Source organism: Bombina bombina, chromosome 6, assembly GCF_027579735.1.
Source record: "Bombina bombina isolate aBomBom1 chromosome 6, aBomBom1.pri, whole genome shotgun sequence".
NCBI classification, from domain to species: Eukaryota; Metazoa; Chordata; class Amphibia; order Anura; family Bombinatoridae; genus Bombina; species Bombina bombina.
In genome coordinates, this window is record NC_069504.1 from 886,399,049 (window position 1) to 886,412,419 (window position 13,371).

The 13,371-nt window shown below is 36.1% G+C and overlaps 1 protein-coding gene across 1 annotated transcript in view; it reads left to right on the top strand.

Annotated features, from left to right (window-relative positions):
- The first annotated feature begins 12,007 nt into the window (after positions 1 to 12,007).
- The window catches only part of LOC128663861 (cornifelin homolog), a 65,282-nt gene continuing 63,918 nt past the window's right edge, over positions 12,008 to 13,371 (top strand). The window contains exon 1 of the mRNA XM_053718408.1: positions 12,008 to 12,089. The gene's annotated coding sequence lies outside the window, so the exon portion shown is untranslated. The remainder of the gene's footprint in view (positions 12,090 to 13,371) is intronic.

The following is a 13,371-nucleotide window of genomic DNA, read 5'->3' on the forward strand; positions in this document are numbered from 1 at the left end:
TTGGGTGGGTTTTATTTTTAGGTTAGGGTTTGGGCAGCAATAGAGCTAAATGCCCTTTTAAGGGCAATGCCCATCCAAATGCCCTTTTTTAGGGCAATGGGAAGCTTAGGTTTTTTTAGTTAGGATTTTATTTGTGGGGTTGGTTGTGTGGGTGGTGGGTTTAACTGTTGGGGGGGTTGTTTGTATTATTTTTTTTTACAGGTACAAGAGCTGATTTCTTTGGGGCAATGCCCCTCAAAAGGCCCTTTTAAGGGCTATTGATAGTTTAGTTTAGGCTTGTTTTTTTGGGGGGTGGCTTTTTTATTTTGATAGGGCTATTAGATTAGGTATAATTAGTTTAAATATGTGATAATTTCTTTTTTTATTTTGTGTAATTTAGGAAATTGTATTTAATTTAGATAATTTATTTAATTGTAGTGTAAGGTTAGGTGTTAGTGTAACTCAGGTTAGGTTTTATTTTACAGGTAAATTTGTATTTATTTTAGCTAGGTAGTTAGTAAATAGTTAATAACTATTTAGTAACTATTCTACCTAGTCAAAATAAATACAAACTTGCCTGTGAAATAAAAATAAAACCTAAGATAGTTACAATGTAACTATTAGTTATATTGCAGCTAGCTTAGGGTTTATTATATAGGTAAGTATTTAGTTTTAAATAGGAATAATTAAGGTAATGATAGCAATTTTTATTTAAATTTATTTTAATTATATTTACGTTAGTGGGTGTTAGGGTTAGGCACTTACGATATCAAGCTAACCTATGTGGCGATAATTAGTACTGAATTTCTCCAGAGATACAAACACCTCGAGATATCTCAATATTTCAGTTTGCTACATCTTGCCATAATTTCGAGATTGTATAGGATTGCTATATCCGCTATATATTTTTAGACTATAGTTTATTTTAGAATAGTTTTAATTCATCTTTTTATTGTGATTACTATTTTTTGGGGAGACGTCCCCCTATAGCCGCACAGGTCATGAAATTTCATTAAATTTATATCCACTTTTAAACTGAGTGTTTGAAAATTAATAAATTGTATTTTATTTATTTCAAAAGTTTACCCTGGTTATTAACTTGTATTTAACTTATATAAAGTGTATTATAAGGTTTAGGCATCATTTTAAATATTTACATTGTACACTTATTATATTATTTTTAGACGCAAATTTATTCTTTGAACAGTGGCATTTCACACATCGATTTTCAGCACATTTTGCACTTTATATATCAGCATTTTTTTATATTAACTTTAAGCACTTTTTTGCACTCATATAGTGGCGGCGACGTTGGGGCGGCAGATTAGGGGTTAATAAGTGTAGGTAGGTTGCGGTGACATTGGGGGCGGGAGATTAGGGGTTAATAAATATAATGTAGGTGTTGGCGATGTTGGGGGCAGCAGATTAGGGGTTAATAAGTATAATGTCGGTGTCGGCGATGTCCGGAGCGGCAGATTAAGGGTTAATAATATTTAACTAGTGTTTGTCATGTGGGAGTGCGGTGGTTTAGGGGATAATATGTTTATTATAGTGGCGGTGACGTTGGGGGCGGCGGATTAGGGGTTAATAAGTGTATGTAGGTTGCGGCGACATTGGGGGCCGGAGATTAGGGGTTAATAAATATAATGTAGGTGTCGGCGATGTTGGGGGCAGCAAATTAGGGGTTAATAAGTATAATGTAGGTGTTGGCGATGTCCGGAGCGGCAGATTAGGGGTTAATAAATATAATATAAGTGTCGGCGATGTCGGGGGCGGCAGATTAGGGGTTAATAAGTGTCAGATTAGGGGTGTTTAGACTCGGGGTTCATGTTAGGGTGTTAGGTGTAAACATAAATTTAGTTTCCCCATAGGAATCAATGGGGCTGCGTTACGGAGCTTTACACTGCTTTTTTGCAATTGTTAGGCTTTTTTTCAGCCGGCTCTCCCCATTGATGTCTATGGGGAAATCGTGCATGAGCACGTAAAACTAGCTCACCGCTGACTTAAGCAGCGCTGGTATTGGAGTGCCGTATGGAGTACAATTTTGCTCTACGCTCACTTCTTGCCTAATAACGCCGGGTTTAGGAAAACCTGTAATACCAGCGCTGTAGGTAAGTGAGCGGTGACAATAACGTGCAAGTTAGCACCGCACCCCTCATAAAGCAAAACTCGTAATCTAGTCGTTAGTTCCTCCTGCAAAAATAGTGCTGGAACTCCGTTCCCATGCGTTCCCGCCCTGACCCCTGAGCTACTGTAGCTTTGAAACATTAACATTAGTTTTAATGAAAAAATATATTTCCCTGAATATATGGAACGGAAATTTCGTTTGAAACAAAATTTTCTTGGCTGCACAAGTCTACTTTACATAACAAGGTTTGCCTTTACTGATCTGTTACTAGGTTGCGACACAAGGTTCTAGAAACTGTAAATCGTGTTTTTTTTTACGCACCATCTTTAACTTAAAATCTGTGCAACTGATCAAGGTTTTCAATAAACAGGACAGAATGGAAAATGGTTAAATCTCAGTCACAAATTCATGATAGAAATTCAGTTTAAAAATGAAATTACTGTAACTTATAATCACAAAAATGCAATGAGGATGTGGCTTCCTTGCGTTTCCTGCAGATCTCTTTTGCTGTATGAGATATCAAGTATCTGTTTATTAAATACATAACACACACATATGCAAATGTATGTTCTGCCTACTACTGAGTGACTATAAAATAGTGCTGAATATAGGTTTAATGACTCTACATTATATATTGCTTTATACATCTAAAACGGTGTCGGTGGCTATTTATATGTGTATACTAGCGTGTATACTAGTGTATACTAGCGTGCATATTACAAGTTGAAAGTAAATGGTTGAACTTGAGCGCCAACAAAATTTGAGCTCAATTAATTAGCTTGCCTGAAAAACTAGCAGAAAGTGTAAAGGTTAAAAAAAAGTTGCACAAAACACAACATAAATACATTAAAATAAAAGTATTACACTCATATGTACAGTATACACACATATATATATATAAACATATATACACATATATACACATATATAAACTTTGGAGCCCTTTTCACTCAAATAATTTTAAACATGAAAAATAATTTGTATTCGTATTAATTGGAATGTGTTTTTTTTTTTAATTGAAGCAAATTATATAAAGCCATGGGGCATATTTATCAAGCTCCGTATGGAGCCTTTGGGCTCGCCGGAAACAGAAGTTATGAAGCAGCGGTCTAAAGGCCGCTGCTCCATAACCTGTCCGTCTGCTTTGAGGCAGCGGACAGAAATCAACCGATCTCATACGATTGGGTTGATTGACACCCCCTGCTAGTGGCCACCCCCTGCAGGGGGCGGCATTGCACCAGCCGTTCACCAGAACTGCTGGTGCAATGATAAATGCTGAGAGCGTATGCTGTCGGCATTTATCGATGTGCAGCGGACATGATCTGCAATATCGGATCATGTCCGCTCGCACCTTAATAAATAGGCCCCATGGTAAACAATGGCTTGACACAATCTAGCTTGACTGTTACAGGACTTCAGGGTGTTGTAAATTAGAGCATATTACCTATGTGCAGAGGGCTCATGAGTCTGCCTCCGGTCAAAGAGACAGAAGACCAGGAAGTCCATGAATTGTCCAAAGTGTAGCAAGTTCATCACACATATTATACTAGTAAATGTATAAACCATTTGCAAACCAAGGTTAACAAATATTGCTGTTAAATCATGAAACAGTAAATTACAACTTTGCACTGGGAAGTTATATATGAGAAAGAAAGATATTAATCATGAAAGCATGTGCAAGGCTGATGTAGTTATATAAAGAGCAGTTCTCAAAACAGTGTGGGGAATCATGGAAGAGTATATAGTGCGTGTGTTTGTTTGAAAATTGAGTAGAACATGTTAATGTAATAGAAGTAGTATACTCAAAGGCCCAAGTGTATTCAATAAAGGACTTGTGTCAATATGTCAAGGTGTCTGTGTTTATGTGGTGTTTAGATGTTTATTCAAATATTCCTCCCAAATAAAGCAAATGTTATGATAATCCTCTAGATGTTTGCTGTGTGTATATTGATATTTCTCAAGCCGTGGGGGGGTGGTAATTTGATACCTTTTCTGTCCAGGAAGAGATGGGAGGCAGATTATGTTTTTTTCCAACTCGATGGTATCATTCTGTTTGCTGTATTTACCACAATGAGGAGAAGTTTTAAGTGTAATTTGCATTAAATTTTGAGAAATTTATTAAAAATTAACAACCAAATGTCCAGGGATATTGTAATGTGTTTTACTGTGTTTTCAATAGAAACATTCTATTCACTTAGAAGAAAATGTTCTTTTTACTTTTAAATCTCTCTTTCTCTCTCTCTCTCTCTCTCTCTCTCTCTCTCTCTCTATATATATATATATATATATATATATATACTGTATATATATATATATATATATATATATATATATATATATATATATATATAGATATATGTATATATACTGTATATATATATATATATATATATATATATATATATATATATATATATATATATATATATATATATATATATATATATATATATATATATAAAAATATATATATATATAAATGTAGAGGCAGGTGCACTCTCACAAACTTGGTTCCTTGGCCAGGGTGCTGAGTAAATTTCAAATATAAACAGAAGAAAACAGCACTCACTTGGCTTGACAGCAAAAGATGTCCTTTATTCAAGTGACGTTTCAGATCTGGTCTGATAAAGGGGTGTATGCCCTGAAACGTCACTTGAATAAAGGACATCTTTTGCTGTCAAGCCAAGTGAGTGCTGTTTTCTTCTGTTTATATATATATATATATATATATATATATATATATATATATATATATATATATATATATATATATATTATATATATTATATATATATATATATATATATATACATCTATTTATTCATATAGATATATAGGTATAGATATATATTTTTTAAAAAATAGTTTTATTAAAACTTCAGGACATTTTAATATTAAATATTCATAACTACCTTCAGCTTTAGCACAGTTTGTCTATCGCAATGTCAGGTTTGTACGTAAGCAATAAGTGTTAGTGCTCCATTGAAGTCTATGGGGAGAAGTTAATGCGTTTGTGATATCCGAAGTCTTGAAGTTAGCGCACATTAGGTTTCGCTCGCACACTTCCTAAGTATTTCTTATCCATTTTGAGGAAGAATTAGATCTCTTACTTTGTACTAAGTTTTCTTTTTTCCCTCCCCTATCTCAAGTAGTTGTCAAGCAGCCCATTTTGACAGGAACCTAATAGGCAGTAGTTAAAAAGGAGGGTAGGTCATGGGAGCTTTCCCTACTACATTTAGGGATGGGCTCTGAGGGTGCAGGGAGTTACCTGTATATTAGGAAGTATGGTATACATGAGTCAACATGCTTAATAATTTGAGTTCATCAGGCCCATTTATCAAAGGGCTTGCGGACCTGATCCGACACTGCGGATCAGGTCCGCAAGACCTCGCTAAATGCGGAGAGCAATACGCTCTCCGCATTTAACATTGCACCAGCAGCTCACAAGAGCTGCTGGTGCAACGCCGCCCCCTGCTGACTCGCGGCCAATCGGCCGCCAGCAGGGAGCTGTCAATCAACCCGATCGTATTCGATCGGGTTGATGCCTGGCGATTCCTGTCCGCCTGTTCAGAGCAGGCGGACAGGGTTATGGAGCAGCGGTCTTTAGACCGCTGCTTCATAAGTTGTGTTTCTGGGGAGTCTGAAGACTCGCCAGAAACACGGCCCTTCAAGCTCCATACGGAGCTTGATAAATGGGCCTGTAGGTCCTCAAAATGGTTGATAGTGCACTTTATGTAAAGGCTTCTCTGAATAGCACTGTCTAGGTTAAATAGAGATTGTAATTTTTTGGGCTTTGCATAGTAATATTCCTAGGATGCTTATACTAACAAGCGGCTTTGCCCATAAAAGTATTATGCAGAGTTTGGCCTCTTTAGCAAAGATATATATCTTTGATTCAAATGCATAAACTTATTATGGTTCGCATTACTTGTAGCATATGTTTATTGGTTGCAACAATTTCACATCCCACCGTGGTGGTGTTCGAAATCCGGTTCTGTATTAATGTCAGCCGTTTGTATTCAGTGTAGAATAAGTTGGGAATGTGAATTCTCCAAAAACAAGTATGGAAACAATGGCCTAGATTACGAGTTGTGCGTTAGGCTTAAAAAGCAGCGTTAGCCGGTCCTAACGCTGCTTTTTAACGCCCGCTGGTATTACGAGTCTTGCAGGTACAGGTGAACCGCTCACTTTTTTGGCCAGACTTGGCAATACCGCAAATCCACTTACGCAAATTGCGTATCCTCTTTTTTCAATGGGACTTGCATAGCGCCGGTATTACGAGTCTGCCAAAAAGTGAGCGGTAGACCCTCTCCTGTCAAGACTGGTACCGCATTTTAAAGTCAGTAGTTAACAGTTTTACACTACAAAGCCGTAGCATAAAACTCTTAACTAAAGTGCTAAAAAGTACACTAACATCCATAAACTACCTATAAACCCCTAAACCGAGGCCTTCCCACATCGCAAACACTAAAAGAAATTTTTTAAAACCAATCTGCCGAACCGGACATCGCCGCCACTATAATAAATATATTATCCCCTAATCCGCCACACTCCCGCCTCGCAAACACTATTTAAATATTATTAACCCCTAATCTGCCGTCCCTAACATCGCCGTCACCTACCTACATTTATTAACCCTTAATCTGCCGCCCCCAACGTCGCCGCCACTATATTAAAGTTATTAACCCCTAAATCTAAGTCTAACCCTAACACCCCCTAACTTAAATATAATTAAAAGAAATCTAACTAAAAATTCCTATCATTAACTAAATTATTCCTATTTAAAACTAAATACTTACCTGTAAAATAAACCCTAAGCTAGCTACAATATAACTAATAATTACATTGTAGCTAGCTTAGGATTTATTTTTATTTTACAGGCAAGTTTGTATTTATTTTAACTATGTAGAATAGTTATTAAATAGTTATTAACTATTTAATAACTACCTAGCTAAAATAAATACAAATTTACCTGTAAATTAAACTTAACCTAAGTTACAATAACACCTAACACTACACTATAATTAAACAAATTAAGTAAATTACATACAATTAGCTAAATTAAATTAAATTATCTAAAGTACAAAAAAACAAAGAAACACTAAATTACAGAAAATAATAAAGAAATTACAGAAATTTTAACTAATTACACCTAATCTAATAGCCCTATTAAAATAAAAAAGCCCCCCAAAATAAAAAAAAAAGCCTAGCCTAAACTAAACTACCAATAGCCCTTAAAAGGGCCTTTTGCGGGGCATTGCCCCAAAAATTACAAACAACCCCCCAAACAGTAAAACCCACCACCCACACAACCAACCCCCCAAATAAAACCCTAACTAAAAAAAAACTAAGCTTCCCATTGCCCTGAAAAGGGCATTTGGATGGGCATTGCCCTTAAAAGGGCAGTTAGCTCTTTTGCCGCCCAAAGTCCCTAATCTAAAAAATAAAACCCACCCAATACACCCTTAAAAAACCTAACACTAACCCTCTGAAGATCGACTTACCGGGAGACGTCTTCATCCAAGCCGGGGGTGAAGTGGTCCTCCAGATGGGCAGAAGTCTTCATCCAAGGCAGGCAGAAGTGGTCCTCCAGACGGGCAGAAGTCTTCATCCAGACGTCATCTTCTATCTTCATCCATCCGGTGCGGAGCGGGTCCATCTTCAAAACATCCGACGCGGATGCATCCTCTTCATCTGACGACTAAAACAAAATGAAGGTCATCCAAGATGGCGTCCCTTAGATTCTTATTGGCTGATAGAATTCTATCAGCCAATCGGAATTAAGGTAGAAAAAATCCTATTGACTGATCCAATTAGCCAATAGAATGTGAGCTCAATCCTATTGGCTGATTGGATCAGCCAATAGGATTGATCTTCAATCCTATTGGCTGATTGCATCAGCCAATAGGATTTTTTTCTACCTTAATTCCTATTGGCTGATAGAATTCTATCAGCCAATCGAAATCTAAGGGACGCCATCTTGGATGATGTCACTTAAAGGTACCTTCATTCTGTTTTAGTCGTCGGATGAAGAGGATGCTCCGCGTCGGATGTCTTGAAGATGGACCCGCTCTGCACCGGATGGATGAGGATAGAAGATGCCGTCTGAATGAAGACTTCTGCCCGTCTGGAGGACCACTTCTGCCCAGCTTGGATGAAGACGTCTGCCCATCTGGAGGACCACTTCGCCCGGCTTGGATGAAGACGTCTCCCGATAAGTCGATCTTCAGGGGGTTAGTGTTAGGTTTTTTAGTTAGGGTTTTATTTGGGGGGTTGGTTGTGTGGGTGGTGGGTTTTACTGTTGGGGGGTTGTTTGTTTGTTTTTTTTTACAGGTAAAAGAGCTGATTACTTTGGGGCAATGCCCCGCAAAAGGCCCTTTTAAGGGCTATTGGTAGTTTAGTTTAGGCTAGGGGTTTTTTTTATTTTGGGGGGGCTTTTTTATTTTAATAGGGCTATTAGATTAGGTGTAATTAGTTTAAATTTCTGTAATTTGTTTATTATTTTCTGTAATTTAGTGGGGGAGGGTTTGTACTTTAGATAATTTAATTTAATTTAGCTAATTGTATGTAATTTAGGTAATTGTATTTAATTTAGTTAATTTATTTAATTATTGTGTAGTGTTAGGTGTTATTGTAACGTAGGTTAGGTTTTATTTTACAGGTACTTTTGTATTTATTTTAGCTAGGTAGTTATTAAATAGTTAATAACTATTTAATAACTATTCTACCTAGTTAAAATAAATACAAACTTGCCTGTAAAATAAAAATAAACTCTAAGCTAGCTACAATGTAACTATTAGTTATATTGTAGCTAGTTTAGGGTTTATTTTATAGGTAAGTATATAGTTTTAAATAGGAATAATTTAGTTAATGATAGTAATATTTATTTAGATTTATTTAAATTATATTTAAGTTAGTGGGTGTTAGGTTTAGACTTAGGTTTAGTGGTTAATAACTTTAATATAGTGGCGGCGACGTTGGGGCAGCAGATTAGGGGTTAATAAGTGTAGGTAGGTTGCGGCGACATTGGGGCGGCAGATTAGGGGTTAATAAATATAATGTAGGTGTCGGCAATGTTGGGGGCAGCAGATTAGGGGTTCATAAGTATAATGTAGGTGGCGGTGGTGTCCGGAGCGGCAAATTAGGGGTTAATAATATAATGTAGGTGTCAGCGATGTCAGGGACAGCAGATTAGGGGTTAATAAGTGTAAGATTAGGGGTGTTTAGACTCGTGGTTCATGTTAGGGTGTTAGGTGTAGACATTCAGTGAGTGAAAACTGCTTGTTAGCACCGCATAGCCTCTAACGCAAAACTCGTAATCTAGGCGAATGTTTTGTGTCACTAAATCCTAACTAGTACCCATTTAATACTGATAAGATAATGTACCTGCTTGGACTTACTGCTATGTGACTTAATCCTTTGATTTCTCAATAAAAGGAAGTTAAAAAAACAAAGAAAAGAAAAATAAATGGTGTTATTGCTTGGATTTTGGTCACAGAACTTGGAAAACATGGACCGATAAATGGGACTGTCCCCCTAAATTCTGGATAAGAATTTCCATAACCATTCAACACCAGGTTATTCAATGAGCAATGGGCAGTGGGTTTTTGTATGAACCCATTAAGGTGGCAGAAAATGAAGTGAATAAGCCATATGCTATATCCAGCATCATCTTATGATCACCTCTGTAGAAGCAGAAGTAGAAAAGGCACTAGGCAGTAGTTCCAACAGTTCAAGAATGGCTGACAATTGCAGGCTGTTGGATAAATTATTTTAGAAGCAGTCACAGATGCCGATTTAGCATTGCGTCAATCTTGACGCATTAGCTGGAGTCAATACGCTTGCAAGACATTGCTGCCGCAAATCTACATATGAAAGCCTTATTTATTAAAAAGTCTGTCAAAAACGTGCGTCAAGTACGAGAGCATCGGAATGGTGATAAATAAGAGTCATCAATGTCGTGGATATTCTGTTTTTTCCAACTTTATTTATACCATTTCATTACTGTCCATAAACAAGCACATTTCTCTAAAGCTAATCTTTTATTTTTCATCTGCTAATAGCTAGATTTATACCTGAACAAATAATTAATAATATCTCATAGAAAGTTATTTTTTTATTTATTTGTTATAAAAAAAATCTGATATATGATATTTTCACATAAAGTATTGTGTATTTGTATTTCTAGAAATCATGATATGCCTAGCTCATGATTTGTTCTTTTTTTTTTTTTAAATGATTAATAATGCTAGAATTTGTACATATATCTTTGCACATACTTGTATCTATCTATCTATCTATCTATCTATCTATCTATCTATCTATCTATCTATCTATCTATCTATCTCTCTCTCTCTCTATATATATATATATATATATATATATATATATACTGTATATATATATATATATCAGCCAATATGATTGAGCTCTCATCCTATTGGCTGATTGGAACAGCCAATAGAATGAGAGCTGCTTAAATCCTATTGGCTGATTGAAATCTTTCAGTCAATAGGAATGCAAGGGACGCCATCTTGGATGACGTCACTTGCATTCAAGTTCCAGTTTACGGCAGTGGCTGTATGAAGAGGATGCTCTGCGCCGGATGTCTTCATGATAGACCCGCTCCGCGCCGGATGGATGAAGATAGAAGATGCCGCCTGGATGAAGACTTCTTGCCGCCTGGATGAAGACTTCTTGCCGGATGGATGGATCCTTCAAGCGGGACTTCAATAACTGTAAGTGGATCACCGGGGGATAGTGTTAGGTTTATTTAAGGTTTTTTTGGGTGGTTTTTATTTTTAGATTAGGGCCTGGGCATGTAAAAGAGTTAAACGTCCTTTTAAGGGTAATGCCCATACAAATGCCCTTTTCAGGGCAATGAGGAGCTTAGGTTATTTTAGATACATTTTTATTTGGGGGGGTTGGTTGGTTGGGTGGTGAGTTTTACTGTTGGGGGGTGTTTGTATTTTTTTTTACAGGTAAAAGAGCTGATTACTTTGGGGCAATGCCCAACAAAAGCTCCTTATAAGGGCCATTGGTAGTTTATGATAGGCTAGGGTTTTTTTTATTTTTGGGGGGGCTTTTTTATTTTGAAAGGGCTATTAGATTAGGTGTAATTCTTTTTTATTTTTGATAATGTGTTTTTTTATTTTTCGTAATTTAGTGTTTGTTTTTTTGTAACTTAGTTTATTTTTATTTTGGTAATGTAGTACTTTTAATAAGTTTTAATAGTATATTTCAATAATTTGAGTAGGGTTAGGTTTTGATAATATAGAATTTAGTTTATTTAATTGCTAGTTTAATTTAATTGTAGTATAATAGTTAGGGTAGGTTAATTAATAGTTTAAAATTAGTTTAATTTCATTCTACAGGTAAGTTTCAATTTATATTAAGATAGGGATATTGTAATTTTAATTTAGAGTTAGCGGGTTGTTAGGTTTAGGGGTTAATAGCTTAATTTAGTTTATGGCTATGTCGGGGGCTGATGGTATAGGGGTTAATAGGTTTAGTTAGTGGTAGTGATGTAGGAGGCCAGAGGTTTAGGGGTTAATACTTTTATTTAGGTTGCGGTGGGGTCGGGGAGTGGCAGGATAGGGGTTAATACTTTTATTTAGGTTGCGGCGGTGTTGGGGGGCAGCGGGATAGGGGTTAATAACTTTTATAATAATAACTATAGGTAAGCAACTGAACAATAGTAAAATGATCTAACAAATTACAACTTTTATGTCCCTTTAATGCAGAAATTAAATACAGGATTTTGAAAAGCAAATTATATCAGTGCATGTAGATAAAAGAAAAAAGTAGAGTGAGAAAGAGAGAAGCAGGAGATGGGGGAGGAGACATGGGGGTGGCTAAATAAGAGATGAAGAAAGGAAATTAAAATATGACATTCCAGGACACAGACGGGTCGTGAAGCATTCAGCAGAAATCTCTTATAAGGATATAAAGATATTAGACTTACCTTCTACTGAAGAGCCAGGTAAGGGCAACACAGACAGTGACATCCCATAACTTAGACACTTGCAAAGTTAAAATTACTTCCAAAACTGAACTTATCCCCCCCCAAAAAAAACCCAAACAAACTCATCACATAACACACGGTTAAAAATGTAAATGCACATAGATGAATTACATATTTGAATAGAAACATATTTGCAATATACACGTATTAGCAAAAATGCTTCTAGTAAAAGTTATCATTTGTGTAGTTTTACGTGCACGTGAAGCATGGCTAGATATTCTCAGTACACCACCATTTATAATATTCCACCTGCTCAGAGCGATAATGGGGCTTGTATCATGTCAGCAATTAACAAATTGGGTTACTACCAGACAGTTCAAGCACTTTAGAGACTCTGAGCAAGTACTGTGTTTAAAATGCTGGTGCACAGTGCATACTTAAATACACCTTTGAAACAGTTATAGCTTTTATTAGAAGCATTTTTGCTAATACATGTATATTACAAAAATGTTTCTACTTAAAATGGAAATGCATCCACGTGAATTCCAATCATGGCTGGAATATCCCTTTAAAATTCCACACAGACCACAGAAGCCAGAGCAGCCTAAACAGCTATCTATAACACCTGTAAACTCATCCTTTCTTTCCATTTGTTTTATACTCTGTAATATCAGAAAAATAAAAAAAAAACATCCCAACACAAACAAAATGTATTTTGTATCACTGTCGGCATCACATTCCTTCCTACAGAAACTGAATCTAAATGCTTTAATAAATTCTATTTATTATTTCCCTTTTCTTTGTGCTATTTTATCTTATGCACTTCTCTAAACCCCTTGCTTCTGCTTTTTAATAAGACATCTGGCTTGGGTCCAGTCCTGTTAGTTTCGTTTCTTCATCTCTCGTTAGTGTATTTTTAGAGCAGCCTTTAAATAATAATACGTTTGCATGTTTGTTTGCATATGGAGAGGTTTACAGCAGTGCGAAGGTTAAAAAGTAAAAACATTAAAAAGAAATGTTCACAATAATCCATAGTTACTGCCTTATCAAGATTATGTCTAGCATTTAGCTTCAGTTATATTCCAGCAGCTAATAGAAAATACAGTAATAGGATGTCTTTAACGTGATGGGGTTTACCACAATATTGTCCTTGCTTTCAGTGGGTAATGATTACTGAATTTGGAACGGAAGCCGCTGTGATTTTCCAGTGAACATTATCCTACAATTTTTATTCCATTAAAGGAACATACAACCCCAAATTTTCTTTCACAATTAAAGGGACAATCGCCATCATTTTCGT